This window comes from Rhinolophus sinicus, chromosome 1 (genome assembly GCF_057876585.1).
Source record: "Rhinolophus sinicus isolate RSI-liver-muscle chromosome 1, RSI-T2T, whole genome shotgun sequence".
NCBI classification, from domain to species: Eukaryota; Metazoa; Chordata; class Mammalia; order Chiroptera; family Rhinolophidae; genus Rhinolophus; species Rhinolophus sinicus.
The window spans coordinates 50,701,288-50,709,083 of record NC_142501.1 but is presented as its reverse complement, the minus strand read 5'-3'; the positions used below and the strand labels follow the sequence as shown (position 1 = coordinate 50,709,083).

General features: G+C 37.2%; 1 protein-coding gene across 4 annotated transcripts in view; it reads left to right on the top strand.

The window, feature by feature from the left end:
- The first annotated feature begins 233 nt into the window (after window positions 1–233).
- SLC38A4 (solute carrier family 38 member 4) overlaps window positions 234–7,796 on the top strand; it is a 59,577-nt gene continuing 52,014 nt past the window's right edge. Inside the window, exon 1 of one of the 4 annotated variants that reach the window (XM_019748377.3) lies at window positions 234–485. The gene's annotated coding sequence lies outside the window, so the exon portion shown is untranslated. The remainder of the gene's footprint in view (window positions 486–7,796) is intronic. The other 3 variants (XM_019748373.3, XM_074325801.2, XM_019748374.3) reach the window with 3 other exon arrangements.

The window sequence follows — 7,796 nt, the reverse complement described above, 5'->3', positions numbered from 1 at the left end:
CTTAGCCTTTCCATTTTTGGGTCCATTGAAAGTCTTATTGATTCTATCTTACCTTTCACACTTAATTTTGTCTACCCACCCTGTGTTTGTCCTGTCGTTTGCCTTGCGTCATTTGCCTTGCGCCTTTAACATTGCATACTGTTCAGGGCAAGGACTTTGCTCTTTGTTTTGGCCTAATTTTATAACACTGGGTACACTCACGGTACTATAAAAATGTTAAAGAAGAAAAAGAAAAAAGATGTAACTCACCACGAGGCCACTTTGGCTGACAGCTGGTTGGGCTGCTGTTCTGTTTGCAGTGTTGGAACTCCTGCCCAGCAGCATCTCCGGTGGTGGCTGGTGGCTTGTGGCTCCTGGCTCTAGGGTGACGCGTGCGTCCTGCCGGCTGCCGGGCGTGCGCGGGGCTCGGGGAGCATGAGCTGGGTCGTGGCGAGCAGGGAGGACCGCGGGAGGCCAACACTTCGGGGACACAGCACCGCTCACAGGTTTGCCTGTTTTTGCTATGACTTGGCTGAGAGACCGGACGAGTGAATGAGATGAACGAGGAAGGAGACATAGCAAAGACCTGAAAAAGGAGGGGAGAGGGAGGGATTCATTAAGGAAAGCGACTGTAGTGGCCCTTTCTGTTTTAAGAAACCGTTGCCTGCATGACTACACATGCTATGGTCTTATTTTCTGGAATTTTTCCATATGGGAGGAATGTGATCTATGGATGCAGAATGTTCTTGTAAGCTATATGACCAAACTGACCTTGATTGTTCAAGTGATCTAACTAAAAGAGTTCGTGTTTCAAGCTTCACTTTGTGAATGCCTGAAAAGCAATCAAATGGTTCAGAGCACTACATAAATGGAGTGATTTTATTATAGTCCTGAGAACACATTTCATCGCTATTTTATTCATTCTTGTCTTTTGAAGCAATTCTTTAGTAACAGCACACTTAAAAACACTGTATGTATCTGACACTTTATTTGGCATGTGTTGCTATGCTATATTTATACTCCTGTGTTGAGGAGTCCATACTGTTGGTTGACATATATATTTGACCTTTTTATTTTGAAGTAATTATAGATTCACAGAAAATTGCAAAGGTAACACAGAAAGCCCCCATATATACCTTTCACCCAGTTTCTTCCCATAGTTACTTGGACATAATTTTCTGACAACATCAATACCAGCAAATTGGCATTGGTACATGTGTGCATAGTTTCTATGTCAATTTGTCACATGCAGAGATTTGTGCAGTCACCACCACAACCCAGATATAGAACTTCCACTGCCACAAAGGTCTCCTTGGGCTACTCCTTCATAATCACAACCACCTCCTTCTTCCTTACCCCTGACCACTAGATGTTTTCCATCTCTATACTTTCATCATTTTGAGAATTTTACATAAATGAAAACATACTACATGTGATCTTTTTGAGATTGATTTTTTTCGTTCAGCATAATGCTCTTGAGTTCCATTCAAGTTGTATCAATAATTGGGTCCTCTTATTGCTGAGTAGTATTCCAGTTGCTTGACTCTACTTAGTGGAATATATTTTTCTCTCAATTGACATACTGATTTAGAACTTTAGTGCTGAGGCCACTTGGTGAGGTAAAAAGTGTGAGGACAAAATCTGAATACGTTTTTGTCTTCAAAACGACATGTGTATGTGTGAGAGGGCATCTTCATTTAAAACAGAGGCCACTGGAGGATTGGAATGGAGAAAAGGAACAGGGCAGAGAAAAGTATGTATTTAGGCAATAAAGTATAAAATCTGGCACCTTTTAAAATTTCCACAGCCATATGATCATGTATTCTGCGATTTTACTTTTAGTTAAGACAACTGAGATTTCGTGGAACTAATAAAAACAATGCCTCTGCAATAGGGAATTCTTTGCCAGTTTATGCTCAGTCACATAGCTCAGGGACAGAGGCATGGCTGGAAATGACACTATTCAGTTTGACACAGGTCACAGAGGGTAAAAACAGTATCTTTAGCCTCAGGACAACTATCAAGTGTCCAGAGACAGGCAGTGTTATCCTATTGTGCCCTTTTACCCCACCTGACAGTGAGAGAAGCCTCTCCCAGTGGTGGCTTAAGTCACCTTTTAAAATGAGAATGTTATCCCTTGCCTGAATGCTTACAAGCATGGGAAACTTGGACACTGGTGGCTGTAACTAGCTAAGGGGAGTATATCACTACTGAATAGCACCTAGAAGAGTTAGGTGCAAACCCTCCCTTTAGCGAGCATCCATTGGCGAGCTCTCCCTTCCCCATACCCCCACCCTCACCGCCCCACAGGAGAAAACAACATATCCACTACCATGTGCAAGTGTAAATACCCCTTTGAGGTTTTAGAATTTCACCTTTTGGGCTTTCAGAAATGTATTGTCAGTTCACAAAACAACATAAGCTATCAGTGTAGAGCCTTGACTAGACCCAAGTTTAGCTGAAGGCACTGCCCTAAGTCTCCATTTTAGTGATCTGTTACCTTCTTATTCCAAACCCTGCCAGAGGAGGGAGGGTAGGTAGGGGTTGCTCGTTCCAAAGCCTAAACATATAAAGGACCAACATAGCTGAAATAACTTATAACTACTTTTATAGGCAGATTTGTTTGTGCTGTCTTTATGATTTATTTTGTGTAAACATTAGATAGCTCACATCACTTTGTGGGCTGTTTTTATGGGTCCTATCTCCTGTGTGTGTGGACTGTGAGGTCTCAGGGCATGTGGTAGGGCAGATAACTCAGCTGGGTAATCTTAAGGGACTGAACACTTTTCTGTAAATCAGGAAACTGAACAAAAGGCCCACTGAATTTTGTTTACCTCTCTGATATTATGCTGTTTACCTATTTGACTAATGATGACAGTCCTGGGGCGGGGGTATGGGGGGGTGATAGGAAATGTAAACACATAGACTATGGTTTCTAACATTGCGGGCATTGTTTTTTTAAGGGGTGATGGGAAAGTTTGTTTGATTTTCTTTTTTAACTTTTTCTTAAAAGAGAAGAAATAGAGCTTTTCTGAAAGAAAAGTAAAATAGAAATACCTCATGTACTATATTAACAAAGATAAAAATCAAGTATGAGCTGTACAAAGGTTTTCAAATTTTGTAATACTATAACAGTATCCATACTTGGAAGAATGAAACCAAATACAATGCTTTACATTATTTTTTATACCATACTTTCATAAAGTATAAACTCCTTAACCTTCCAGTCAAGGTCAGCCTCTACCTTACTCTCCACAAACACTCTATTTGAGCTAAAGTAGACTCCAGTTATTTGGGTATTACTGGGGCCAGACTTCTGATCCCATTTCTTCTGCCTGGAATCCCTTCCTCTCTCTGAAGTCATACCATTGTTCCTCCATGAAACCTGCTCTGTTTGCCCCAGCTTTCATGCTGAGCTCTCCAGTTCACTTCCATATGTGTTAAAGATGGTGATCTTCTTAGGAATAGTGTCCAACACAAAGTAGGAACCCAGTGATAATGGAATAGCATTAGGAGCTGGGCTTTGCAGTCGGGCACGAAGACGTGAATCCTGGCTCAGGCACTGGTTCACCAGCTTCGGTCTTCCAGTAAGTGACTCGATCTTTTTGAGCTCAGTTGCCTCACTTGTAAAATGGGGATAATATTAACCCCTACCCCAAAAGTGAAGGTACTGATTTGATACATGTGAAGTACTTGGCACAGTGTTGGGCTATCATGAATATGATTATTATTAATGAGAACTGTTAAGAAAATGAGATTTCAGACTCTACAAAATTAACAGAATTATGGTCTGAGTGGAGGATGCAGACCACAAAACTTGACTGTTTAAGCTTCTGTGTGTCTCTCAACCCCAATTGCTGTCATAAGAAGGGACACTGTACCTCTGTGCTTATCAATCAGGATGAGAGAATCTCCAGTTGCCCACCCACTGAGATTGGACACCAACAGATTGAAACAGAATGATTCCTTCTTAGATCTAGTAGAAATATGTGTGGCTTGGCACAGATTTTATTTTTGGTAAGAGGTAATCAAGTGATGAATGAACTTCTATAAAGAAGGGAACAAATGCTAGATATTAGCTTCAAAGGGTAATTAAAATAGCCTCACGATGAGTCATCTATCCTTGAAGCGCTTGACAGATACAACCTGTAGCCTTAGAATAGTGAAAATTTCAACTACTTCACTGGTTGTGTGATTTACAAATACAAAATTTTTAGGTTTTCTGATATTTCCCTACAAAGTGGTTGATGTTTCACTAAAGTATGGTTCCAATCAAATCAAAGGCATAGACATTAGTGCTTTTTTGTTACTGATGTCTAAAAACCCCTTTTGTGTTTTGAATCACAGATCTAAAATTGATTGCTTAGACCAGGGGTGTCAAAACTGCAGCCCGGGCCAACTTCGGTCCACAATCCATTGTTAATTGGCCTGCAGCAAATTCCAAAAATATATTTAGTTTACTTAAATAAACCAGGTGAGGCAACACGTACTTCGAGTGAGTGGCCCGGCTGTTTGTGTATTTTACCGCATATGGCCCTTGGTAAAAAACATTGAAAAAAGTTTGGACACCCCTGGCTTAGACCACAGCATGCAATTACAAAAAGAACAGCAATTCCTTAAATAAATAACAAGGTAGAATAGGTTTGGGATAAGGGATGCAGTCACAGATTCTGATTTTATCCTATCCTGAGGCCACACCTTTGTTAATTAAGTACTAATGGCACCTTGTTAAGTAATAATTACTTTGTTAAGTGATTGGAGCTTTATGGGTGCTAGAGTTTCAAAATAACAACCTGCCAAAGATGTCCTCAAAAATTAGGGGAGGTACACACATGCACATGGATATATATATATATATATATATGAATTTCACAGGCACAGAAGAGGAAAATTCTGCTTAAAAGTCTCACTTGTCTAGCTAAGGATACAGAAAAACTTTTTGTTATTTTTGTTACATAATTGGGGAATGCAGCATTCTGGGTAAGAGGAAATGATACCTGCCATGGATTGTCAATTTTCAAATACTTAGAATACAGCAAGATCCATTTTAAAATTAAAATTTTACTGAACATAATTTAATCTTTCAATGTTTCAGAGTGCCTACGGTTCATCATCGTTAACTCCAACTATAATAGCAAATTCAAAAGTGCTAGTTTAATGGAAATTTCTGGTTGGCTGAAGGAATTTATAGGATCTTCCTTCTACTTTCAAACTTTTGGGAGGAATATCAAGAAAAATATATGTAGCAGTTTTAAACTAGGAAGCTTAAATTTTTTTAATATGGAAAATTTCTAACATATTCCAAAGTAGAGAATAGTATAATATTCTTCACCCAACCTTAACAATTATCAGTACTTGTCTGTTGTATTTCACCTACATCCACAACTTTCCTCCCTGCTACTCTACCACAGTCATTACTAGATTATTTCTAAGCAAATCCAAAAATCCAAGTCATCATATAATTTGATACACACATGATTCAGTATGTATTGCAGAAAGATAAAGAAGTCTTTAAGAATAACTAAAATATTATCACACCTTAAGTAAACCAACATTTCCTTAATATTATCAAATTTCCAGGCAGTGTTCAAATATCTCTGATTGTCTCTCTCTTTTGTTTCACCCTTAGTTTGTTTGAATCCGAATCCAAATAGGGTCCACATAGTCACTGGTTGATATGTCTCTTAAGTCTATCTTAATCCATAGGTTCAACTACACCTCATCTTTTTGTTTTCCTTTTGCAATTTATTTCGTGATGAAACCAAGCCATGTTTTCTATAGAATTTCCCATATTCTGAATTTTGTTGCTTTACACATTTTAAATGTCATCCTTAAACTCCAGTATCTTGCTTCTTCAATCTCATAAAATCATTTCCCTTTTAAAGAAAAGTTGCATCTTGTTTTCATTCCTTTCCCTGTTTCCCTGAGGATCCTCCAGGCTGCATTTTGCCCGAATATCCTTCCTCTTAAGTAAATCTTCCATCATTTACCTAACACTTTTTCCTGATCGAATCTGGCCAACCTGGAGTGCCCTTTCAATCAGGTTTCAAAATATGTACTGGTCTACTCACCAGGTAATTACTCAACTTTCTCTAACATTGCAAAATATCACAAGTGAACAGTGGGGGTTGTTTTGATTTTAACAATTGTGCCACATGACCATTTTTTAAAAAGTACTTTTGTTACTGGTATACACAGATATATTTACTAAGAAATTATGTATCTGGTATTTGCTTTAAATTAATGGGAGCGGAGGGGTAGTAGTTTAGATGTAATAAAATGGCCATGGTTAATAATTGTTAAAGCTAGATAATGTACATGTGAGATTTCACTATTTTATTCCATCTAAAGTTGTATAAATTTAAAATTTTCCATAATAAGAAATAAAAATGAAATGTACCATTCTACCTAAGCTAAGTAATGAAACATTTCATTTTGGGGGTCTATAGTGGAATACTTTTGCCAAGGATCATCAAAAAATCATGTCTGAGGTACGATGCACTTGCTTTTCTCATTCTGTAAGTCTGGTTTGCCTAAAAACAACTCAATTTTAAAGCAAAAAAAAAAAAAAATTCAGCATATAAATAACATTTATGTTAAATATTATTTTAATTATATTATATTTTTATTGCTTTATATTAAGTATTTAATATTTGGGGAAATGGTTTGGATTGATTGAAAATATAAGTTGTGCAGAGGTGCTTCATAGGTTGTGTGATTTGCCTAAGCTGCCTTTCTTAAGGCTCTAGTGTAGCACAACTCATTGACATGCCCACTAATAATAGCTAACAAAAGACTCCTAGAAGCAGAGTGACCCAAACCATTTGATTACCCCATAAGAAAAGATGCTAGGATGAACTATGAAGATCACAATTACAAGCTTTCCCTGACACTATGCCAGATGAACGTGCAGGTCCTATTTTCCAAAGTGAAAGTCAAAAGCAAACCTTTCCAAAATACCTACTAGCTTTTAACTTTAGTGTGATTTCTCTTTATTCTATTCAACTACTGAAAAGATAAGAGAATTTAATACCTTATATTTACACTAGCCATACATACTAGAAAATACTTTTTAAAGGAGCTTTAGCCTTTATCAATAACTTTCGAGTCTTCATGAGTATATTTAAATAATTTATTTAACAGTAATTAATTTTTAACTGCAATTAGCTAAGCAACAGCAAAATGTAAGATTCTAGGAACATTTCCATGAGCAAAAGGTGAGAAGCTGAAATATAATTGTGTTTATCATGACCAAGTTAAAATATGTAATAATATCCTTGGTGATATTTTTACTTTTCTGAGTGTAAAAATATTTTACAGATTCACGCAGGCTTGGCCCCAACTGGGTACACCTATCTGCCCCGTAAACTGTTAAGTTACTCCACCTGGAATTGTTCTGTCATAGACTTTTTAGGAATTTGGTCCTGTTAAGGGATGAGAGTTTATTCTATATGTAGATCCCCCAGTCCCTCTAAGCTGTTATTTCCTACAGTCACTTTTTAAAAATTTTGATCAGAATTGAAATAAAAAGCCAATTGGTACACTTTTGTAATTCTTTCAAAAAAATAATATTATATATGTACATATTTCTGAGTTTCTAGATTTGTAAATATTTTGTTTTGCAAAAAAAATAGAAAAACAATGCAATAGCCCATGAATACATGTTTTTACTCCTTTATTCTTCACCAAAATTAACAGAAAAATAAATGAAGGCAACACACTTTTGGATAGGGATAGTAAGGAAATAATCAAGTGTGGTGGGATAGTCAAATTCCGTGGGATTTAAATCTCCAACTACACCAAATACTGAGGCCAAA